General features: G+C 34.5%; 1 pseudogene; it reads left to right on the top strand.

Annotated features, from left to right (window-relative positions):
- The first annotated feature begins 1,864 nt into the window (after positions 1 to 1,864).
- Positions 1,865 to 26,282, top strand: LOC120193049 (annotated as a pseudogene).
- Positions 26,283 to 27,257: the final 975 nt, after the last annotated feature.

Consider the following 27,257-nt stretch of genomic DNA (forward strand, 5'->3'; position numbering starts at 1 on the left):
AATTATTCCAAAAAGCTTTTAAATATTACATAATCCAATCATAACGTGATAAATCAACTCATTTTAGGTAAGTTATTATAGTAATCTTCTCATAATGAGCCCTCACATGGTAACCTACCTATGATAGGAAAAAAAACTCTAAATACATGGATCGGTTTCAGGGTTAAAAGATAGAGTTTCTGACACTATCTCTGGAAATTAGAAGTTTTAATTTTTTTAAAAAAATAGTTGAGATTCTTCCTCACCAAACTATAAAACATTCATCCCGTATTTGCAATCATATAATATAACCAACCTCAAACCTCAAATATTCACATGTAATACACAAATAAAGCGCACTCTGCATCTTATATGAAATAATACTCTTTCAACCAAAAAGCCAGAAATTTTTGCAACTTTCTTTTTCTCCGGAGTATCAAATCAAACCCTATTTTTCTCCAGATTCTGAAACCGGGTTTTATTTTTGGGTTAACTATGTAGTTGATCACTTATCTTTGAGTTTTGTCCACTTTTGGTCATTGATTTCAAAATACATAAGATATGGTCACTTACGTTTTTATTTAAACAAGATCTGGTCACTTTCGTTTTTATTTAATTAAGATGTGGTCATAACTGCCGCTAAAAACAGTTAAATATTTTATATAATCACACATTTGGTCATTGTTATTATATATTCTCTCAATTTAGTCATATTTTTAATAAATTAAAATAAATTTAATCTTCTAATCAAACAATGCCACATGTCATGCCAATAAGGTTGTTAAAACAATTCTACCCGATTGAGTTGACCCATCGACTCGCTGACCCAATTAAAAAATATCGAGTATTTATAATAAAAATATTCGATTTTCCATGTCGGGTACCCAACCGAGTTTCTGGGTCTAGCATGGGTCACAAAATGTTGTTTAACTGAGTACCCACTGACCCGATACTCGATTTATTATATTTTTTTTATTTTATATTAATTTTTTATTCATAATCCTCAAATTATTGCACACTAACATTCTAAAATCTTAATTTATTAAATTTTGACACTATAACGTTCTAAATTCTTAATTTTTTAAATTATTTCACATTAACATTCTAAATTATTTTTTAAAATATTTATTTTAACTTCAAAACATTTGAAATTAAATTATATTTCTTTATCTTAAATTTTAATAAATTTTATTTCCATTATTTAATTTGAATTTTTAAAATTTTTGTGGATTATATATATTATAAACTTTTAAGTTTTAAATTTTAGAATTTTTTATATACCCTTTTAAAAAATAATATAATTTAAAGAACAAATAAAAAAATTATGAACCGAGTATCCGTGACTTGAATTGTATATAATATAATTTTATATATATATTAAATTAAAATATTTTTATATTACTTTATTAAATATATTTTACTATTAACTTAATTTAAAAATATTTTATTTTTATTTTTATTTCATTTGAAAATATATAATTTATTTTAATTCATTAAAAGTATGATTAAGTTGAGATAATATGTAAATAGCAGGGACCAAATGTGTGAATATATCAAAATATTTAACTGTTGTTAACGACAGTTAGCTTAGGTGACCAAATCTTGTTTAAATAAAAACGTAAGTAACTATATCTTATGCATTTTGAAATCAGTGATCTATAGTGAATAAAACTCAAAGATAAGTGAACTATGTAGTTAACCCTTGATTTTTTGTTGTTTAAAACCAAAAAGAAGCGAGTGATCGGACGGTTGAGAACTCAAGATCCCTTTTTTCATGATCATGGGAATGGAAAAAGAAAGTGTTTCTTTTGGAGAGAAAAGGTTACGACGGCAGCAGAAATGCTTAGGAGGGAACTGTTTCAAACGTTCTCACTAGCTATCTCAACGGTTCCCGAATTCAAATTCAATACTTGTAGTACCCTTTAATGGTAAGTTACTGGAAAAGAAAGTTGTTTCATCATCAAACCGTTGGCTTTGCTTTACATTTTTTTTTGAATTTTAGTGAATTATAGTTAGGATCGGATAAAAACAACGACCAATGACTGTTAAGGACACCAAGCATTAGCCTTTTTGTCTCTGCAAGAAAAGTTGTTATTTCCTTCTTTCCGATGTTTTGCTGGGTCCATGTTTTGGACCATGTCTTAAAGTCCCATCAGTTCAGTTTGGTTTGATTATGCTTTAAAAGTGTCCAAATCTTGAGCCCCACTGACCAAATTCCATGATTATTTGCAGATAGTATAGTATTAGAATTAGTACTTATAAAGCTGCAGCTCAAATGGACAATTTATCAAACACCGACGAAAACTATGATCTGGGTTATCAGCCTTCTCCTTGTTCCACTGAACAAAATGACCAATCAACTACGGAAACTCCGGGGTGTTCGACGATGAGCGGTGATTCTTTCTTGTACTGCCGGACTTATTCGGGGAACTCTGCGTTTTCGGAGCCTGTTGATGATCATCGTTGTTGTAGTGAAGCTTCACCTTCTCATTGTCCAGCAAGAGGATCTGTAGCTCAGAAATTAGCTGTTCTTACAAGGCTTGGAACAAAGCAGCGCAAAAGCGATGTAGATGAAAAGCTTGATGAATTGGAATCATTGGATTTAGGTAAAAACATTTGGGAAAGCTTCGTCTTTCATGCTAAATTATATTATTTTTTTATGCTAATGGGTGTAAATTATGTTTGGTAGAACTTGAAATGATAAAGGAAAGATTTGCAGAACTTTTACTTGGAGAAGACATGTCACCATCTCAAATGCCATAACCAATCTTTATGGTATATATATAAATATATATATTCGGAATACATGACTGTTTTTTAGTTGTGTAGACACTAATTTTCGTCCAAGACTTTTTACATTATATATATATATGAATATAATAATTTTAAATATATAATATATATAAGTTTTGAAAATATAGTATAGTTTTTGAAAACATAGTATAGTTTTTGAAAACATGTTTTTGAAAATATATAATATATAGTTTTTAAAAAACGGTTTTGAAAACATATATAATATAGTTTTTGAATATATATATATATTATATATATATATATATATATATAATTTTAAAAAACCATTTTTTGAAAACGTAGAAAATATATGACGTTTGAAAATATATTATATTATTTTTGAAATATATTATATAGTTTTAATACATATATTTTATTTTTCATTTTTATCTTTCTTTTTTATTATTATTTTTTATTTCATTTAATTATTTTTCAGGTCCAAGTGAGGAGTCCAGCAAGGAGCCAAATCGGATAGGCAGGCCTGACCCAACCTAAACCGACTAGGGTTTCGTCTTTATCATTGGTGCCACACACATTACAATCGTTAGATTAAGACAAGGATCGACGACCCATACAAAGGCAGCTAGGGTTTGAACCCTAGCATTAGCGTTGCACGAGAGGGCGCGTGAAAATCACACGCAAGAAGCTTTCACCCGAGAATCCCGAGCCAGTTTCCGGTGACCAACCGGCTGAGATTTCCAGGATCTCAAAACACCCAAATCCCACCAAAATTAGGCCTGATTCGGGACTGGACCATCCTAAATCCTTCGGCCAACAACAACCTCTACTAGCCCGAGTAAATCGGGAGCAGGGAGAACGACCCCCGAAGCAACCAGAAATAGCCCTGATGGGGGGCTCTATAAATACATGCATAATCAAGATGGTAAACACAAGAGAGCAACCACGAAGAACATCGAACAACAAGAAGCCATAAAAAAACACATCAAACAAGAGAAATCAAAAAGCGCCAAGACGTCAAAAAACCAAAAAACGAAACAGTCAAGCCAAAAAAACCATTCGGTTTATCGCAACAAAATTATAAAAAAAACTTTATCCTCAATTGTGCTAGGAGACGGAAAGAGCGTCGAGAAAGCGAAAAGCCACCGACAAACAAAGGTAAAGTCGAGACATTTTTTTAGATCTACGTCGATTATGGTTTATTTTGGAGGTTTGGGGTCGGTTTCAGCCTCGCGATGTTGAAAGGGTTCGAAAGAGGGTCCGGTGGCCGGATCGACATCGATTGGTCACCGGGAGGGGATAGTCGGCCATTGGTCAAATGGTTTGAAGGAGGAGAGAGGGGAGAATGTTTTTAAAAGTGGGAGAGTGTTTTATTTAAAGAATGGTTCAAATGTTTTTTTTTCCATAATTTTGAGCTATTTATAAAAGGGGTCACCTTGTAATCATGAAATAGTCTAATTATTTCCGTAGTTCCTAATATTTTGACACGTAGTTCATTTTGGTCACCTGTTGTAAATTTACCCTAAAAGTTTGAATTAATTCAATTTAGTCCATGTTTATCTTTTTATATTTATGCAATTAATTCCCTCTAACTTATATTTTTCTATTGCAGTTTTCAATAAATTCAATTTGATCATTTATTTTTAATTCTTTCCAATTCGATCCTTTTAATTTAAATTTGCATTTATTTATTCAATTATTTATTTTATTTTTGGTTTTCTTTATTCTAACCTTAATATTAACTCTTTGTATTTTTCTTTTCTTTTCTTTTATTATTTAACATTTTTTGTCTCCTTTAGGAATGATTTTAATCAATTGAAGGTAAGTAATTCAGATCAAATTTTAAATTTTTGGGCTCTAATCAAAATTAAGGTGTCCGATTAATCGACTTTAATTCGAGAAATTAATTTGGTACCAAAAGGGCAACACAAGGGTGCTAATCCTTCCTTGACTTTAATCGACTCCCGGATCCGATTAATTTTTGGGTAAAATGCAGATCAGGTAAATGAAAAGTTAAGGTGTCCGATCAACCTAATTTTAAATGATCAGTGGCGGTTTTAACACATCAAAATTAAGTCAGAGCCCGATTCCAGGCTCACCCGAAGGATGATTAACAACTTGGCGACTTTGCTGGGGACAGTAAGTGAGTCAAGCCTAAATTAATTTGCAGTTGTCTTTTTAAGCGAAAATTGAAGGTTTAAATTGTAATTCATCTTTTCGATCCTTGTTATTTACCTTTTATTATTATTTGTCAAATAAATAGTTGTACTGATGTTTTTTAATGATTTCAGCTTTTTCAAAACATCATTCATCTCAGACTCTATTCCCGAGCTCCAAACCATATTTAAGTGGAGGTGAAAGCGAAGCCTTCGTGAAAATTTATTCTCCGTATGGGCTTAACAAGTAACCTTTGGGATTCATATACCTTATGTCTTCATGTGAATTTATTCTCCGTATAGACATAAGAGAATGTATCATCTCGAGTTTAACTTGGTTCACACGAGCTTATAATGGGCTTAGGATTGAGGGTCTGAAAAGCCTAAGGGAGCACCAGCAAGGAGAACTCGGGTAATTTTTTTAGAACCTAAACTAGGAGGCTGCAAGGAATTAGAGCCCACCTTGAAACTCCGTTTCAAAACCTAGGCTGCTTGAGTTATTTCCTGCTTTATTTTCTATTCAAGGCATGAGAATTAGAAATATATGCGGTTAGGATTTGCTCAGAAAATTAACATACATGATAGAAATCATGTCTGGGTAAGAAAAAACATGTGGGGTAAACATCATATGGGGTAGGAATTTTTATTTTTTCAGATTATTATTTTTTTACTAACTTGTTTCCTTCATTTTTATTTTTTCTTTCATTTCTATCATTCGCGTCATTTAAAGAGGTGTTGATCCGCAAAAAGTGTTCGTTAAAATTCAAATAATTTGTATTAATGGACAAAGGAGTTGTAATACAAGAGGTGAAAAATGCAGAGGTCCGTCTATGGTCAGAGAAGACTCAGAAAGAAAAAGTGGACAGTCTGCAAAGTAACTATGTGTCAGATCTGGTTGGCTATGCTTTTGTCAGCCTTAAGCAAAATGATATTCGTGAGTTGCAGAGCATTTGGGACAGTTGAAAAAATGACAAGAAACAAAGATTCCGCCAGTGGTACAATGATATTACACATTTTCTTTATGTCCAGATAGATGAATCTTTGATTCGAGCCTTAGTGCAATTTTGGAATCCAGCGTATAGTTTCTTTACATTCAACCAAGATGACATGGTGCCCACAATCGAGGAATACACTACCCTATTGCATTGTGAAGGAATCAGAATGGACCGGGTCTACACCAAATATATCAAAAGTCAACCTTTCAAAAATGGGTTGGCAAAGGTTGCAGGGGTTGATGACAAATGGGTAACTAACCAGATTCAACACAAAGGCAAGGAAGAATGAATTGATTGGACTCACATCAAGCAATTAATGAAGAATCATCCTGATGAATGGAAGGTGATTGACCTTTTCGCACTGAGCATCTATGGCTTGGTTATCTTCCCAAAAACTTTAGGATACATTGAGGCAACTGTGGTGGAGTTGTTCGAGCAACTACCTAAGCGAGTAAATCATGTGCCAACGATCTTAGCTGAAACTTTTCATTCACTAAAACATTGCAGAAGGACTGGTGGAGGGAGATTTATAGGATGCACACAACTTCTTCAGGTTTGGATCCATAGTCACTTCTGGAAGACATATGAGATTTCTTACCGCCGATTCAGTACCACTTACTCTCCTTTGGAGGAATTCCTTACACAAAAGTAGCGAGAATGCATTCTGAAGGAGAAATGGGTAAAGGTATTCATGCACCTTCAAGATAAAGACATCGTATGGAGAGCCCTTTGGTTGACTCATAGTGACATCCTTTATCGGTGTGAAGGTTCAGGAGTAATAATGTTACTCGGATTATGGGGAAGAGTTAGTTATTCTCTGATTTTAGCACTTCAGCAGTATGGGCACGTCAGATATTTGGATCAGAGTTTGCATACCATGAGGACAACTACAAGAAGAAGGTTAAAGATATAGCCAAGTCATGGAGGAAGAAACTCCGTACAGATGTCGAAGCTGCTAAATACATGCTTACTCCAGATTATATAGAATGGATGAAGCTAAGGAAAAATGACAATTTTCTCATACTAGATCATGAAGATACTCCGACCATGGAAGAGCATCTTAAACTAGTTCCCTCTGAGTTATAGATAGCAAAGAAGGAATTTCAAGCCGAAAAATAGGAACTAAAACAAAGACTAAGGGAACTCGAAGCTGAAAAACTCAAATAGAAGTTAGATGGCGATACTCAAAAGGATCGAGCAGACATGTTAGAAAAGGAACAGAAAAAAGTCTACTTTTAGTTGGAAGATTTGAGAAAAGGGTATCAAGAGCAAGTTCAAAGCAATTTCAGCTTAAAAAGGTCTTCCGAATACTGGAAAGGTAAAGCTAGCAGCCTGAAAAGAAAGTTCGATGAACAAGATGAAAAAAACATTGAAAGATCAGTTAAAGACTTCTCAAAGATGTTTATTAGAAATCCAACACCAGAACAAGCGATTGAAGAACAAGGTAACCGATCTGGAGAGGTCTCTTCAAAAAGAGCAGGAGCATGATAACAAAAATCTGGAGAGGTCTCTTCAAAAAGAGCAGGAGCATGATAACAAAACTATAGCAGAATTAGAGGTTGTTGTGAACAAATTCAAGAAGCAGTCGAATGAACTCCAAATTATTTCTTTTGATGGAGGACTTCAGTGGTGTTTTCATTAGGAGTATGTTCAAAAAAGGGTAAAAGCTTGAGATATAGTCATTAAAGACTTTTTAGAGCATGTAAAGAAAGGGGCACGCCACTTGCATGGTTTGGAGAGAAAAACTGGGGTGGTTCGACAAGGTATTCAGTCAGTAACAGATGAAGTAAGAAGACTTGTCAACCTATTAAAAGCTGTTCGGAGTCTAGAGGACCTAGCTAGAATATACCTTTGAGTTGTTTTGGTCTCTTAGAAATAACACTTTTGTCCCAATAAAGATTAGTTGTAATAACTGACACGTTTTTGGATCAGTACCTCAAAAAATTTACGCATCATGCATTCCTGCATATTTTTCATTTTTATTTTTCTTTACATTTACATTAACTAACAGAAAATGTCTCATCAAACAAAGGAACAAACACTAGACGTACCACCTCAAGCATTGGACACACCTCATCTTCACAATATCTGTTCAAAGAAGCAGAAGATGGAAACTAAAATCGATGAGCTTGAGGAAAATATGCTAAAATTGCAAAAAGAACTTGAGGAGAAAATAAGTCAGAATCAATAAAATATCTTAGATTCCATCACTAGGAACCAAGATTCATGGGTTAACCAGATTGTTACCAGGTTGTCTGACCTGAATCAACTGAATGCTTCTGTGGCAGGGGCATCTGAAGGGGGTTGTACCACCTACTTTACATTTAGTTATTTCACTTGGAATCTTACCATGACTTCAAGAGGACCGATCTACTATAAAATAACAAGATTTTGTAACCAACCTTCAAAAGAATCTGGATGATTATAGTATTCCAGACATTGATGAGGAGGAAAAAGCAAAGAAGATGTTGGAGAAGATCAAGCATTTGAAAGATAAAATGAAGACAGTTAAAGAAGATGACAACTATTATGGAGTTGATGCTCTAGAACTAAGTTTTTCCTATATTTGATTCTTCCTCCTAAGTTTAAAGTTCCATATTTCGAGAAGTTTGATGGAAACAGTTGCCCCTTAGCCCACATTACCATGTTCTATCGAAAAATGACAGGAAATGTTGGGAATGACTAACTCTTGATTCACTGTTTCCAGGAGAGCCTGGCAGGTTTGTTGAGTTAATCGATTGACTGAATCGGCCAAGAGGGGGGTGAATTGGCAATAAAAATTTTGGTGGAAGCTTTTGCAGAAAATTGAAAGAAATTGCACAGCGATTTAGAGTGGTTCGACTTTATCAACCAAAGTCTACGTCCACTACCTTAGCTATCCACACTAAGGATTTTCCAACAAATTCACTAATTTGTTCTTTCTTTTGAGGCCAAAGAGATAACCTTACAACTCCCTCAAGAATATACCCTAATTCTTGAGAACACTCTTTTCTCAAAGAGAAATACAAATTTGCAAACTTACAAGAAAAACCTCGCAAGGAAAATATGTTTGCAAAATTCTAGAAAAAAGAAAGAACACTCAAGAATAAATACAATTGAGCACAATAAGTGTTCTTGAAAGCAAAATGAATATTGAATGAAAAATAGGCTTGAAATGCTCAAACTTGAGGTTTGATGCTTTCTCTTTGATTCTCTCTTGAATTCTAATTGCTTGATGTTTCTTGTTGTTGATCAATGGCTTCTAAGCTTGCTTAAATACACCTTGAATCACTTCTGAATGTTGGGGATAATTAGAGAAAATAATATAGCCGTTTTAGTGTGAAAACAATTAATAAAACAGTTTGGAGCATGGGGGGAATCGGTACCCCCTATGGGGAATCAGTTCCCTAAGTGTAAAATTCAAATATTTCGACCGTTATACAAGGGGGGAATCGGTACCCCCTGGGGGGAATCGGTTCCCTCCGAGCATACTGGAATTCTCGGAGCCAAACCATTCAGGGGGGAATCGGTACCCCTTAGGGGGGAATCGGTTCCCTCTGAGCAATCTAGAATTTTTGGCTTTGAAATGGTTCGAAATACTTTGTAAAATTATTTTGAAATTGTTTTAAGATTAAAACTTAATTTTACACTTTGAGTAAGGATTAAAAATGATCTTTGAAAGATTTGGAGTAATGTTCTGATATTCGAATAATTCTATCGAATATACTTAGAAAATCATTTGGAAAATCTTAAAATTCATTTAACTTAATTTGTTATATCGAAATATCAAATGTTTTCAACAATCTCCCCCTTTTTGATATAACAAAACATTTTAGTAATTTTAAGATTTTTAAATAAAGTTTTGAAATTACTCCCCCTTACTTTAACACTTCTCCCATTTATCATTTAAAAACACTTTAACACTTCTCCCCCTTTTTGTTAAATCAAAAAGACATTTTAAAGAATTTAAACAAGGTTTGAAATCATTTAGCCAATTGATTATATAAATAAGCTGCTAAGATCACAAGCAAGAGAAACGTTAGCCATTAGTTTCATAATCAATATTCATAATTAATGTGAAATGACAAAATTGGTCATATATCTAATCATGAAGTAAATGATGCAATAATGAATAAATTTAATCACACCAAATAGATAATTTCTAACCATTCATGAATCCAAACAAATTCAAAGTCAATCAATCCACAAATTCAAACATTCCAAAATATTCAAAATGTTAAAATAATAAGTTTGGAGTTCAAAGCAAAACATTGAATCACATATCCGGATCAGGAGGAGGAAAACAAGCTCGCATAGCGGCCATTTCGTTAGTGAGGTCATTAATACGTGCGTTGGTTGCTTCATTATTTGCACGCATTTCCCGAAAAATTTCTAATTGTTGAGCTCCCATTGTGGATAAATGGGACTCTATAGAAGTAAAGCGCGAATCCATAGCAGCGTATCGAAAATCGAATGTCTCCATAAAGGATTGGAAATATGGAGGTATTGGATGCGTTTGTTGTGCTTGCTCTTCGGGCTGCTCCTCGGGCTGCTCAGGTTCATCTTCAGCTTCATCGATGTCTCGTATTAATTGCTCAAGCTCGAGATCTTCGTCAGCTTCGGGTGGAGCTTGTGAAGAACTAGCTCCCGGAGTATTTGCAGAAGATCGAACCCATTCACCGGTTTCCTTATCCTTAATCCATCCCGCCCTCGTTAAGGAAAGAAGGTTAATTTGTTTCTTAAGGGGAAAAATGGCATCTAGACCGACTCTAAGCCCAGCTTTGGAAAACAGATTACTCAAAATGCAACCGTAAACAAGAGATGAACAGAGTTTTTTATTAGGAACAAGATTTAGGGTTTCAACAATTTCAGCAAAAATAATCTGAGGTAGGTTGATTTTAATATTGTTTTCGAAACAATGTAACCACCAAAGATCTAAGGCTCTAAGAGTAGAATAATGACCTCCGGATGGTCGAAACCACCAAGAAATCATTAGATGAAGAAAACGTTCATGAAGGTCTAGGACACTTGCACTATCCCTTCTTTTATAACGAGATCCTAAAACCTATTTTTCATTTGAAATCCCATCATTATCTAATCTGAATTTTAGCTATGTAAGACGAGTCAATATATAAGAATTGTCCTAGAAGGTAGGAACGAATTCCTATGGTTTTAGTTTCAGTCTGGTTTTTAACACAAACAACATTAGAATAGAAAATACGAACAAGTTGATGGTAAACGATGGGTTCAAGGTCAAAGAGTTTATCAAATTTCCACTCTTGTAAAAGAGGAAGATATTTAAAATTGATAGCTAACATAGCTTGACGAGAAGGAATACGTTCTTCCCGGATTTTGTAAGAGTCGAAATATTGATAATACCAAAAACGATGATTTCTAGGACCATGATGATTGAAACACGAATTTTGAATAGTCAAATTAGGATCAATAGGCTTAGGATTAGAAATTGGAATAGGTGGAGGATTTGGAGGTGGATTTGGTTGACGGTGTGAACGACTAGATGAAGACCTAGCACGTTTAGGATTGGACATGGTTTAGGAAATCGGAATAGAATTGATAACCTGCAATTTAGAAAACACATGTATGCAATTCAATCAATCCCAAAACTCAAATGAGTCCTCAATATTTCAAGGTTCTCTAAATCAATCCTAATGGGCAAAGTTTTTGAAAAACTTTTGAAAAATATGGTTTTGAGAAACAATATATGTATAGTTTTCATAACAACAACATAATTTAATCAAAACACAATAATTTGAAAATTAACATTTTTTTTAATTTCGAAAATTTAAAAAAAATTGGAAAATTCTTGTGTTTTTGATGAAATTGGTTGTAATATCTAGTTTCTAATCACTAAACAATCAATGCCCGATCTAAAGTTCATCCTAGAACTAATTAAAACAAGTCCTATGTTCAAAATCAATAAAATAGAGAGTTTAGAAAATTTTACCTTGAAGGATGAGATTGAGTGGATTTTGATGTTGTTTGCACGATTTTAATGATGATTGCAAGTTTAGGAGATGCTATTTGAAGTGAATTCCGATTAAAATCGATGATTTGAGGCAAGAATGGAGATAGGGAGAGAGTTGAGAGGGAACGACGGAAGAGAGAAAAGGGTTTTGAACAAAAATAAGGGTTCTGCTCGTGTATAACCAGAACCCCAGGGGGAATCGGTTCCCCTTCAAAGGGGGAATCGGTTCCCCTTCAAAGGGGGAATCGGTTCCCTCATCGGGGGATCGATTCCCTCTGCACCAAAATGCTAAAATCCGATTTTAAACACTCAAAATGCTAAATTAATTTCCTCTAGTGGTATTGGCAACTCATTTATTGAAAATTAATCATGTTCAAACAATTAAACTAATCTTTAAACGATATTTGAACATAAAATTAATTTTTCATTAAGAATCATAAACTCCCCCTAACTAATAGCAATGAATGCAATCAAAAATTACTATTATAAGCATTTTTATTTATTAAAAGTGCTAAAATTATTTTAAACACTAAGTGAAGATAGGTTGGTCAAACCTAATTCTCTCCTAAGTGTCCAAAATCTTTCCTTGTCTAAGGGTTTTGTAAAGATATCCGCTAATTGGTGCAAAGTATCAACAAATTCTAGAACTACATCTTCCTTAGTGACATGGTCTCTAATGAAGTGATGTCTTATTTCAACATGCTTAGTTCTAGAGTGTTGGATGGAATTTTTAGTGAGACAAATAGCACTAGTATTGTAACACTTGATAGGAATGGTACCTACTTCAATTCCATAATCAAAAAGTTGTTTTTTCATCCATAAAACTTGTGCACAGCAACTACCAGCTGAAATGTATTCGGCTTCAGTGGTAGATAATGCAACACAATTTGTTTCTTTGAAAACCAAGAAATTAGCATATTTCCAAGGAATTGGCAAGTACCGGAGGTGCTTTTCCTATCTAATTTGCATCCTTCATAATCCGCATCAGAAAAAACATGCAAGCTAAAGCTAGAGTCTCTAGGATACCAAAGTCCTAAACTAGGAGTGTCCTTAAGGTATCTAAAGATTCTCTTAACAGCTAGTAAATGTGATTCCTTAGGGCATGATTGAAATCTAGCACATAAGCAAACACTAAACATAATGCCCGATCTACTTGCAGTTAGATAAAGTAGAGATCCAATCATTGACCTATATAATTTAACATCTACACATTTACCTTCTTCATTTAAGTCAAGCTTTGTTGAAGAGCTCATTGAAGTGTCATGAGGTTTCCCATTTTCCAGTCCAAACTTCTTGAGCATATCTTTGACGTACTTAGCTTGATTGATGAAGATGCAATCTTTTCTGCTTAATTTGGAGTCCAAGAAAAATGAGAGCTCCCCCATCATGCTCATCTCAAACTCACTTTGCATTAGCTTAGAAAATTCTTGGCAAAGAACATCATTAGTAGAACCAAATATTATATCATCAACATAAATTTAAACTACTAATAAATCTTTACCTTTATCCTTCAAAAACAATGTAGTGTCAACCTTTCCTTTTGAAAAACCTTTTTCAATTAAAAAATTTGACAATCTTTCATACCAAGCTCTAGGAGCTTGCTTTAAACCATAAAGAGCTTTTGTCAATTTTAAAACATGATCCGGAAAATATGAATCTTCAAAACCTGGAGGTTGTTCCACATACACTTCTTCTTTTATAAAACCATTTAAAAATGCACTTTTAACATCCATTTGATATAATTTAAATTCATTGAAACATGCAAATGCTAATAATATTCTAATTGCTTCCATCCTAGCTACGGGAGCGTATGTTTCATCATAGTCTATACCCTCTTCTTGAGTATACCCTTGAGCAACAAGTCTAGCCTTGTTTCTCACTATATTACCACTCTCATCAAGCTTATTCCTAAATACCCATCTAGTACCTACAATAGATTTATTACTAGGCCTTTCAACTAATGTCCATACTTTACTTCTCTCAAATTGATTTAACTCTTCTTGCATAGCCATAATCCAATGTTCATCATTTAATGTTTCTTTAATATCTTAGGCTCTATGCATGAGATAAATGCAACATAATTACAAATATTTCTAAGAGAAGATCGAGTTGTTACCCCTTTTGATGGATCACCTATAATTTCACCATCCTTGACATAGTTGTACTCTCTTGGATAAGATACTTCCCTTTCTTCAATGGTTGGATCTCAAGAGGATCATGAGTTTCCTCATTTTTCGTTTCTTTTTTGATGGTTCTCCAACGTCATGTCTAACGTCATTTGTATTTATAACACCTACATCATCATTCACACAAGAATCCTTCCTCGGAAGGGGATTATCATCGAAAACAACAGTATAGACTCTTCTACAACTAAAGTTCTTTTTATTAAATACACGATAGGCTTAGAATTTAAGGATAACCAGAAAAATTCTTCATCACTTTTAGCATCAAATTTGCCAAGGTTTTCTTTACCGTTGTTTAAAACAAAACATTTAGATCCAAAAGGATGAATAACTAATGTTAGGCTTTTTATTTTTGAAAATTTCATATGGATTTTTCTTTAAAATTGACCTAATCATTACTCGATTTACAACATAACAAGCGGTATTTGTGGCTTCCGCCCAAAAATATTTTGGCAAATTATTTTCACAAAGCATGGTTCTAGCCATTTTTAATCAACTCCATTTGTTGAGGGGTTCTAGGTGCTGAAAAAATTATGGCTAATACCGTTAGAGTTACAAAATTCAGTAATCCAAGATTTTCAAATTCAGTTCCATGATCACTCCTAACACTAGTTATAGAGTAACCTTTTTCATTTTGGATTACTTTTGAAAACGTGATGAATTATTCTAATGCTTCATCTTTAGTATTTAAAAATAGAACCCAAGTATATCTAGAATAGTCATCTACCAAGACAAATGCATATGTTTCCACCCAAGCTAGTAGTTCTAGTTGGCCCAAAAAGATCTAAATGGATCAATTGTAAACTCTACTAGTTGATACATCTAATGGATTTAAAAGAAACTCTCGCTTTGTTTTCCTTTAGCACAAGCATCACATATTTTATCATTATCAAATTTAAGCTTAGGCAACCCTCTTACTAGGTCTCCTTGAATTAACCATTGCAAAACACTTATACTAGCATGTCCTAGTCTCCTATGCCATAACCAACTATCATGTTCATCCTTAGCAACTAGGCATAAATTAGTCATATCAAAAGAATCTAAATGCACCATGTATATGTTTCCTATTCTATGACCAACAAGCATAATCCGATTAGATGCAATGTCAATGACTTTACAACCATTAATTTCAAATAAGACATTGAATCCTTTATCGCATAGTTGACTAATACTCAATAGATTATGCTTTAATCCATTCACATATAAAACATTTTTAATTTGTATGGAAGAGGTATTACCTATTATACCAATACCTTCAATGTGACCTTTTGAATTGTCTCAAAAAGTCACTTCTCCTCCATTTTTGGCGTTAAGCTCAATGAACCAGCTTTTGTCTCCGGTCATGTGTCTTGAGCATCCGCTATCAAGGTACCATGAATTTGAATTTGTTTCCCGTGTCTTGTAGCAATGCTCCTTTCCCTACAAACATAGATTAATTTTGATTTTGGTACCCAAATTCTTTTGGGTCATATTCATTAGTTTCCAAAATCCTAGTCCCCTTAGGTATCCATTTGTGTAGGATATTTTTATCTTTAGTAGTAATGAGTTCTTTAGGAACCCACATACTTCTAACGATTTTTCCATTAGAGGTTCTTTGGGGACCTCTATGATTGTAGTTTCTAAAACTTTTTCTAACAAAGTTGGATTATGAATTTCCACCTTTTTCAAAATGTTTTGTTCCAACTTTATCAAAAGAAGTTTTAAGATCATCAATTTTCTTTTGATGATCAACATTGATCTTTGAAAGTAAATTTTGCAAATCTAAATTTTTCTTTTCAAACTCTTCTAGTTTGATTTGTAAATCTTTGATTTTACTTTCAAGATAGTTGTCGGTTTTGGATATGAGTTTGTTTTCATTTTTCAATTTTGAAACATCATTTTTATATTTTAAAATAATTTCTCATAATCCGAAGCCAACCCATTATATTCCTCTAATAACTCATCATAGGATAAATCATCAAAATCGGATGAGTTAGAGATTACCTTAGAATCTTCCCCAAATGCCATCAAGCACAAGTTAGCTACTTCTTGTTCCTCTTCATCAGAACTTTCTTCATCGCTCCATGTAGCCACATGAGCCTTGTGCTTATTCTTTGATTGACCATTTTTCTTCAATTGTGGGCAATCATATTTGACATGCCCTGGCTTTTTGCATTCGTAGCAAATGATTGGGTCCTTATCTTTCGGTTCATTTTTGAGGCCTTCATTTCGTTTGAATTTTCTTCCTCGATAAGGTCTCATCATTTTTCTGAACCGTTTGGCAACAATGATTTTCCTCGTCATCGTCATCGTTATTCGAATCACTCTCATCTTTTGTGGATTTGAGAGCAACTCCAATGTTTTTCTTATTCTCCTTCTCCTTTGGTGTCTCGTCAATCTTGTTGAGGTCCACCTCATCTTCGAGCATCATTTCATGAGTGAGGAGTGACCCAATCAGCTCTTCAAGAGTTAAGGACGTTAAGTCCTTAGACTCGATTATTGTCGTCTTCTTTGATTGCCACGATTTTGGGAGGGAGTAGATAACTTCCTAACAAGCTTTTCATTTGAAAGATCTCTCATATGATTTGAGACCATTGACAATAGTTGAAAATCTATCCGTCATAGCTTTGATATCTCATTTGGTTTCATCCTGAAATTTCATAGCTATGCGTTAGATACTAATTTTAGATTTCTTTACCTCATCGGTAACTTCATGAGTGACTTGAGTTTGTCCCATATTTCTTGGCGGTTGTACACGATGAAACTCTTCCATTCATCTGGTCCAAGAGCACAAAAAATGATATGGATGGCTTTGGAGTTGAGCTGGAACATTCTTGTCTCTCCTTCACTCCACAATCTTGGATGGGTGAGAGGTTTGATGTTCTACGTCCACTACCTTAGCTATCCATACTAAGGATTTTCCAACAAATTCACTAATTTGTTCTTTCTTTTGAGGCCAAAGAGATAACCTTACAACTCCCTCAAGAATATACCCCAATTCTTGAGAACACTCTTTTCTCAAAGAAATACAAATTTGCAAACTTACAAGAAAAACCTCACAAGGCAAATATGTTTGCAAAATTCTAGAACAAAGAAAGAACACTCAAGAATAAATACAATTGAGCACAATAAGTGTTCTTGAAAGCAAAATGAATATTGAATGAAAAATAGCCTTGAAATGCTCAAACTTGAGGTTTGATGCTTTCTCTTTGATTCTCTCTTGATTCTAATTGCTTGATGTTTCTTGTTGTTGATCAATGGCTTCTAAGCTTGCTTAAATACACCTTGAATCACTTTTGAATGTTGGGGATAATTAGAGAAAATAATATAGCCGTTTTAGTGTGAAAACAATTAATAAAACAGTTTGGAGCGTGGGGGGAATCGGTTCCCTAAGTGTAAAATTCAAATATTTCGACCGTTATACAAGGGGGAATCGGTACCCCCTGGGGGGAATCGGTTCCCTCCGAGCATACTGGAATTCTCAGAGCCAAACCATTCAGGGGGAATCGGTACCCCCTTAGGGGGGAATCGGTTCCCTCTGAGCAATCTGGAATTTTTGGCTTTGAAATGGTTCGAAATACTTTGTAAAATTATTTTGAAATTGTTTTAAGATTAAAACTTAATTTTACACTTTGAGTAAAGATTAAAAATGATCTTTGAAAGATTTGGAGTAATGTTCTGATATTCGAATAATTCTATCGAATATACTTAGAAAATCATTTGGAAAATCTTAAAATTCATTTAACTTAATTTGTTATATCGAAATATCAAAATGTTTTCAACAAGGTTCAGCCATCCGATGGTACAATCAGTTGAACCATTCACACATCAGGGCATAGAAAGATCTCACCAAGTCGTTCTTGAAGCAATATAACTATGTAACTGACATGAGACCAGATCATGTCATGCTGCAAAATATAGAGAAAAAGTATAACAAAAATTTCAGACAATCTGCATAGCGAGGGAGGGAGTTAAATGTGTATCCACCTTTGGATGAAAAAGAGAATCTCTTTGTACATACACTGAAGGCTCATTTCTTAGGACATCTGGTTGCAATTACATCCGGGATTTTTTTTGATTTTGTGATGGCCAGAGAGATGGTGGAAACGACCATTAAGCAAGAAAAGACAAAAAGAGATAGGTTAAGTAGAAAACCTCCCATGAAAAAGAGAGAATGTGAGATCAACAACATCAACACTTTCAACACAAGCAAAAATATTACGATCTCTAAATCAAAACCAACTACAGCTATACCGTTAGGTACTTCTAGACAAGATTCTAGGGAACTAAGGAGATAAAGAGGAAAGAAACGTTTTGATCCTATTTCCATGACATATAAGGAGATTTATCAATAGCTTTTTGGCACACATGTGGTGTCACCATATCCAAAGGAACCTCTAAAGCCCCATACCCTAGGTGGTATGATGAAAATACAAACTGTGAATATCATGGCGGTGTTCCAGAGCATGTTATTGAAAACTGTCTCTCCTTTAAGAGGATTGTCCAAAGATTGTACATAACCGTTTTTTTTATCACCAAGAGAATGAAGAAAATGCAATCATTAAGGAGAAGGGTAAGAAGGTTAAAACCAAAGTTTTCGAAGTGAAGTCACCTCTGGCTTGGGTCTGGAGGCAAATAATAAATGATGTGAGGTTTCTTGTACCATATCCTAGCACATTAGATTGCAAAGGTGGTAGTCATTGCTGTTATCACAATGAGGACGAACAAAATGTACAAGAATGTGTCAAATTTAGAGCCTTAATCTAGCTAATGATGGACAAAAAAGAGCTGGAATTTTACAATGAAAGCAAGGATACTCCCGAAGTGGATGTTTGTGCAACTGGAGATGTATCTAAAAAGTGAATGTCGCAATCTAAGAATGGGGTATCTTTGGACGAGATAAGAGGAGATCATCACTATTACCACAGAGTTGTGTTGCCTATGAAATAATGTACTGTTTGAATTTATCTTTTATATACTTGAACTTTTTTTTAAATGACATTTCTTTGAGTAATAGAGAATTGTTTGAAATTCAGTGAATATCAAGTATAATGAAATGCATATTTTGAGAAATGAGGTTATAGCCTTTTGACATATGCCGAGATCAAATTCCTTTTTTTAAAAAGATCCATATATTTTACCCGAAAAAGAAAAAATGTTTTCTCACGCATGTCTGTTAAGGATGTTCCGTGACGATATACAATTTTCACAAATAGAATGGTGGAATAAACAAATTTGGTTAGATGAGTTGTTTAGGAATTGAGATCTAAAGATGAAATTTTTTGATTTCCACATACACTTAGACTATAACATATTCTTCCTGACAAACTTAGGAAAATCTCAAAATCGAAGAATTAATGTGATATTAATGAACAACAATTTTAACAATGTTGGGGGCACTCCACTGAAAGTAGTAGAATGTTAATCTTCAGAGGTAATGTCTGAAGCAACTATGGTGATAATGTTCGAGCTTTATGAAGTGAGTTTAGTTTGAGTTTGTCAAGTCGAAGACTTTCTGACACTTGAATCCTTTAACTAAGGGTATTATACTAAAGTAATAGGCAATGTTAAGTTCCCTAACTTTATGAGTACGAGTATATTCAGATCATGACACTAGTCTCTATATGTCGAGATGAATCTCCCAGCAAAATCTAAAGCGAGGACATCAAGTTTAACAAAGTATAATTTAAAGAAAGTAGATAAGGTCTGAAATAAATATGGATTTGAAATTAAATTTCAATGAAATATGGACTAAGGGAGTCAGGAAACATCTGTTACAGTTGACTACACAAAAGCACTCAGGGGTTTTGTTTTTAGATTGATATTTCAGCGCTATCTTTACTTAAGGAGTCTGTAAAACTTGAACAAATGGAAGATTCCTGAGAACTGAAATAGAAATACTCTTTAAAGAGTCTTACAGTGGAATGCATCAGTTGAATTGATATTCAGTGAATTGATACTTTGCTTCAATTGCTTTGACATTATTTTTATACCAAACCTTTTTAAAAAGGGAGATATATCTCAGACAAGACATAGTTTCTTGAAAAATCGGTTGAATGATTTGAAACGATGTGTGGCATCTCCAGGTTTCCAATCTCTTCTCTTTCCACAACCCGTGCCTCTTGACATTGTTCCTATCAAAACAGAGCTTGACGTTGCGAAGAAAAAGGTAGTGTTACAATCCATGGCCAAACATGATACTAGATCAAATGAACAAAAAATAACCATTATAACCAATCATTTCAAAGTGAGTATGAGCAATACAGATGGTTGTTTTATCCAGCACAATGTCTCTCTATACTATGAAGATGGTCATCTAGTAAGGTGCAAGAGACCTAAAACAATGAGTTGGTAGGAAAGAGTTTAGCCCATGATGATGATAAATTCGTTCACTATAGGGTTCCTCATAAATCATGAGTTTACTGTTGTACTTGAGGATGCCATATCAAAGAGAAACAACGGGAATACAAGCCCTGATGATAATGATAGCCCAAATAAGCGTGAAAGGAAGAAAGCGAGACACTTATAACTCAATGACATTTAGAGTAAAGATAAGATTTGTTGCCAAGATTCCCATGCAAGAAATTCAAAGTACTCTACGAGTAGAAGAAGCTGAAAACTCACAAGAAGAACTGAGGTTGCTTGATATATTTCAAGGCAGCAGGCCTTCTTGTTCGCCAGTATTTTTCCATGACAATCAAAATAATTTTACGGACACTGGAGGAGGTATCATTGGCTGAAGAAGTTGCCATTTGAGCTTCCAAGCCACGTAAGGAAGCCTTTCACTGAATATTGTTGTGTCAACTAAGATGATGATTCAATCAGTTCCAGTAGTTGATCATCAACCGAAATAAAAAAAATCTTACTCCCTCGAGTAAAAAAAGGCTAAAAGAGCGTTTAAGAATCTCTGGATTAAAATTAATCCATACAATGAATAGTGTAAGATCACTGAATTGAGCTAACAAATGAGCAAATGTCAGATATTTTCCATGAAGCCATTAGTGCTGGGGCATGATCGATTCCATGGACAAGACCAGCATACAAATAATGAGACTCTGTCCAAGAAATAAAACAAGATCTAATTCATTATGCATACATCTTAGACATACTTAAGAGCATCACATTTATCATTTTCCGCATACATAATTTTTGCAGCTTTAAAATCAAGTTTTAACTTCACGACGAAAGATACTCGATTCAAAAGCGTCTTCAAAAAATTGATGGTGGTTGCTTAACTTAGTGGCGAGGAGCTACACCTCAACCAACTTGACCTATAGAAAGATCGATGGATCTTAGAATCAACTTCAAATCAGGTTCGATGAGTTCGAGAGCCAATTTAGAACGGATTCAGTTTAGCTTAACTCAATGGTGAATGGCTAGTATCCATTTAAAGTTCTCAAGACAGATTTCAACTCCAATACGGATGATATCCGACAGACAGACTACCTCACTTGGCTTTCTCGTAAAGAGGGGTCACCTAAAGAATATACTACATGGTTTTTCGGTGAAGAGGTCATCCAAAGATCATCTCACCTGGTTCAGACCTACGAAGGGAAACCACCTGAAGAATATACCACTTGGTTTTCCCGTGAAGGGGAGTCGTCTAAGGAATTATGACTGGCATAGACCTACAAAGGGGAGCCATCCTTCACTTAGAGGAACCATCCATAGCATAGCTTAAGGCGAAAATGGTTATCTATCAACGAAAACTTTTGAGTTCGATTCCATTCGGCTCGAGGGCATATCAACTTCATGGTAACAACGAGGAACTACTTTCTAGTTGAATTTTTAAACCGAGGTCTTTAATCCAAGAAGAAGACCTAGGTTGGCTGTGATTTAGCAATAAGGAACTATCTCTTAGTCTGATTTACAGCATAGCTTAAGTCGAGAAAATCTATTTATCAACAAAAACTTTCGAATTCGATTCAGATCGAGGGCATATCAACTGCCTGATAGCAGCGAGGAACTACTTTCCGGTTGAATTTTAACCGATGTCTTTAAGCCAAGAAGAATACCTAGGTTGGATGTGATTTAGCAACAAGAAACTATCTCCCAACCAAAGTTACAACATAGCTTAAGTCAAGAAAAGTTGTATGTCAACAAAAACTTTCGAGTTCGATTTCATTCAGTTTGAGGGCGTATCAACCATTTGGTAGCAGCGAGGAACTACTTTTTGGTTGAATTTCAAACCGAGGTCTTTAAGCCAATAAGAAGACCAAGGTTGACTACGATTTAGAAACAAGAAGTCACTTTTCAGTTCAAATTTTGAACTAGATTTCAACTTCACAGCGAATGATATCATGCTCTAAACATCCAAGATTGACTCAACTTCATGATGAAGGATTCACGATTTCCACTTCACGGTGAAGGAGTCATCCACAACATAGTTCAACTTAAAGACGGACTAAGGTCTTCTAGTCAAATCTTAACTTCACTACGAAAGAGTTACCCGTAATACGACTCAACAACAAGAACCCATCATCTACTTTTAAGTCTAATTTCAACTCCTCGATGGAGGATATTCGATAAAAAGAGTTGACTCGACATTGAGCCAGATTTTAAACTTAGATATCGACAACCCTCATAGGAACAAGCTTGCTTTTAAGTCCTTTTTGTGCCGAACAAAAATTTGTGTCTTTTTGTCTTTGCCCTATTTTTGTTACACAATAATGGGCAAAGAGGGGTAGCTGTAGACACTCATTTTTATCCGGGTCTTTTTACATTATATAGTATATATAAATATAATAATTTCAAATATATAATATATATAGTTTTTGAAAATATAGTATAGTTTTTTGAAAACATATTTTTGAAAACATATAGTATATAGCTTTTAAAAAACGGTTTTGAAAACATATATAATATAGTTTTTCAAAACATATTATTTTGAAAATATATATATATATATGTTTTTTTTTTAAAAATGGTTTTTAAAAACGTATAAAATATATGATGTTTGAAAATATATTATATTGTTTTTGAAATATATTATATTATATAGTTTTAATACATATATTTTATTTTCGATTTTTATCTTTATTTTTTTATTTATTTTATTTAATTATTTTTTAGGTCCAAGTGAGGAGTCCAGCAAAGGTCCAGTAAGGAGCCCAATCGGGTAGTTGGGTCTGACCCAGTCCAAACCGACTAGGGTTTCATCTTTAGCATTGGTGTCGCACACATTACAACCATTAGATCAAGACAAGGATTGATGGCCCAGATCGAAGGTAGTTAGGGTTTGAACCCTAGCATTGGCATCGCACGAGAGGGCGCGTGAGTACTACGCGCAAGAAGCGTTCACCCGAGAATCCTGGGCCAGCTTCCGGTGACCAACCGGTCAAGAATTTTGGGATCTCGAAACAACCAAATCCTAGAAAAATCAGGCCCGATTCGGGACTGAACCTCCCAAATCCTTCGGCCAACAACAACCTCCACTAGCCCGAGTAATTAGGGAACAGGGAGAACGACCCCCAAAGTAATCGAAAACAACCCCGATAGGGGGCTCTATAAATACCTGCACAATTAAGATGACAAACATAAGAGAGCAACCACGAAGAACATCGAACAATAAGAAGCCACAAAAAACACATCAAGCAAGAGAAATCAAAAAGCGTTAAACATCAAAAACACCAAAAAACCATTCGGTTTATCGTAACAAATTTATAAAAAAAACAAGCTTCATCCTCGGTTGTGCTAGGAGACAGAAAGATCGCTTGGAAAGCAAAAAGCCGCCGACGAATAAAGGTAAAGCCGAGACAATTTTTTAGATCTACGCAGATTAAGGTTTATTTTGGAGGTTTGGGGTTGGTTTTGGCCTCGGGGTGTTGAAAGGGTTTGAAAGGGGGTAGATTTTAAATTTTCGGCCACCAGAGGTTGTGGCCAGGTTAGCGGAGCAACGATGGTTGGTCACCGGGAGGGGTGGTTGGCCGTTGGCCGGATGGTTTGAAGGAGGAGAGAGGGGAGAGAGTTTTTAAAAGGATGGAGTGTTTTTTTAAGAATTGTCAAAATTAATTTTTTTTCCTGATTTTAGGGCTATTTATAGGGGGAGTACCTTATAATTATGAAATAGTCTAATTATTTTCGCAGTCCCTGATATTTTGATGTGTAATTTATTTTGGTCACTTGTTGTAAATATACCCTGAAATTTTGAATTAATTCAAATTAGTCCATGTTTATCTTTTTATATTTATGCAATTAAATCCCTCTAACTTTTATTTTTTCCCTTGCAGCTTTCAATAAATTTAATTTGAACCTTTATTTTTAATTCTTTCCATTTTTATCCTTTTAATTTAAATTTTTTTATTTCTTTAATTTTTTATTTAATTTTTAATATTTTTGTTTACTTTATTCTAACCCTAATATTACTTTTGCATTTATTTTATTTTATTTTATTATTTAACATTTTTTAACTCTTTTAGAAATGATTTTAATCGATCAAAGGTAAGTAGTTCAGATCGAATTTTAAATTTTAATTTAACTTTTAATTTTCGCAATTAAGACAACTGAGAAATTAAATTGGTACCGAAAGGGCAATACAAGGTGCTAATCCTTCTTTGACTGTAATCGACTCCCGAATCCGATTAATTTTTAGGTAAAACGTAGATCAGGTAAATGATAAGTCAAGGTGTCCGATCAACCTAATTTTAAATGATCGATGGTGGCTCTGACACATCAAAATTAAGTCAAAGTCCGATTACGGGCCCACTCGAAGGACGGTTACGACAAATTGTCATTTGAATCTATGAAATTGCTTATTTAGTTAGTTTTATGTTGAATGTTGAAATCACTACAGCGACCTTATTTGGACAAAATTTGAGGTTGGAGCCTTTGAACCCTGAAAATAAGGCACTTTGGAAAAGAGAAATGGACTATCTTTTATCTGTTTGTGATTACATTGTGGAATTTGCTCTCGCTAAATCACAGAATTTGCGCAATGGAACAGCTGTTGAGGTAATATTTCATAAAAGCTTTCATTTTTCTTGTTTTAGCATGATGTTTTTCTTTAACCCTTTTAGATAGTGGAAAGCAGACCGAGATCAAATATTTACATCAATCTTCCAGCATTGAGGAAGTTGGATGCAATGCTCATTGTAAGACAAGCTCTATGTGAGAAAATTTTAAGACTTTTATTATACTTGAAAAGCTTTTATCTCATAGCTCACATCCTTTTAACAGGAAATACTTGACAGCTTCCAGACAGAGAATTCTGGTACGTGGAGCAAGGGAGTATGTCATCAAATTCTACCCGAACTGGCTCGTTTCGAAGAGTTGTTTAGAGAAACAACGAGAAATGGTGGGCGCCAGTGCCATGTGTTCCTCCCATTGGTCTCTCTGAGAAAGCAAGGAAGCACTTGCGACACAAACGAGAGTGTGCTACTCAAATTCACAAGGCAGCTATGTCTATCAACAGTAGTGTTCTTTCTGAGATGGAAATCCCAGACTCGTACATGGCATCCCTTCCAAAGGTTAGTCCTTCTGGTGACCAAATTGTATATACACAAATGCTCCGTTCATGTATATTTAAGAGAGTTGATGAACTCAGCTAATCATATTCGAGTAACTATATATTGAACCCATAGCTTAGCTCAGTTAGTTCATGCAATCACTCATCAAAGTTTGATTGATGTTTGCTTGTAACTCCCGGTCCAATCTCCAACCCTCTTTTCCTCTTACCGACAGAGTGGAAGAGCCAGTATTGGAGATGCAATTTACCGCTTCACGTATTCCGCAGAAAAATTCTCCCCTGAATATCTTCTCGATTGTCTCAAAATAGCATCCGAACACGAAGCACATACATGGAGACGTAAAGCATGCATGAGCCATTCGAAATCATCATGGAGCATGATGAAAGACCTAATGTACGATGTCGATCGAAGCAACGAAAAACATATATTAGCTGAAAGAGCAGAGAGCTTGCCATTTGCATTGAAGCAAAGGTATCCCGAACTTTCACAAACGTCCTTAGGACACCTGCAAAATTCAATACAATAGGGTTAGTGATCAAAACTGATACTTTCTCCAAATTGCTTTCCTCAATATCATGCAAGCTTTTGACCTCTAATGATAAGAAATTAATGGAAAATATGTTTTGCAGGATGTGGGGCAGGCGATACTGGAGAGTTATTCAAGAGTGTTAGAAGGTCTAGCTTTCAACATTGTTGCTTGGATTGAAGATGTATTTTTTGTAGACAGTGCAACAAGAAACCCAGAGTGAAAAAGCATTTTCCAACCAGGGATAAAATATATCGAAAGAGGGCCACCTCAACCCCAAAATCACCTCTCTTCTCATTAACCCTTTCAGTCATTTCTGGTTGATAAACGATAATTCCATGGACATTTTGATTCCTGTTACATTTGAAACATATCTTTTTGTTGTACATCAGAATCCTTTGAAACAACAATCTGAAATAAAAGAAATATTACAGCTGTGTGCCCAATTTAAACATAATAACCATGCTTTAATTCTGAAACAGCACGTTACAAATGATACAAAATTTTTACACCCGATCAATGCATTTGATCCGCTTATCTGGTCACACGGATAGAATAATCAACAGTTGTATGATTATTTATTATCTAGAGCACCTTCATTTTGGTCACCCAACTTTTGAAACTTGCAATACAATCATTAAACTTTTAGTTCGTTTTCAGTAAGATCCCTGTCGCTACCTCCCATTAGATTTTGCTGACGTGGCACTTAACTTCTGTTAACCCCCTTCTTCTTAAACCTGGCAAACTTGACCTGAACCCGATTACCCAAACTGATTTACCCGACCCAATACCTGATATTAACCCGAACATGATAATCAAATTTGATTCAATACCCGACCTATACCCGACCCGAACCATACACGATCCAAAATTTAGAAAAACCAAAATCAACCAGAACCGAAATTAACCCAAACAGTGTAATACCCCAAATTTTTGTCTAGTAACTAAAAGGTAAGTTTTGAAAGTTTGGTGGCTAAAGTGTACATTTTGAAAAGTTTGGGGACCAAAAAATAATTTTAAAAAGTTATATATTTTATTTACCCCGTAAATGAACAACTTGGTCCAAAACAAGGATTTTCATGGAATCAGATTTTCGGTACGGGATTTGTGTTAAAAGTTATAAAGCGAAAAAGTTTAGTATTGGAATCGGATAATCAGATCGAATCGAAATTTCATGAAAATTTGAAGGATGTTAGAAAATGGTTGGAAATAGTATTTCCATAATTTAGATCAGAGAAATTTGGCTCAAAACAGTGTA

Source organism: Hibiscus syriacus, unplaced genomic scaffold (assembly GCF_006381635.1).
Source record: "Hibiscus syriacus cultivar Baekdansim isolate YM2019G1 unplaced genomic scaffold, ASM638163v2 tig00116984_pilon, whole genome shotgun sequence".
Taxonomy (NCBI): domain Eukaryota; kingdom Viridiplantae; phylum Streptophyta; class Magnoliopsida; order Malvales; family Malvaceae; genus Hibiscus; species Hibiscus syriacus.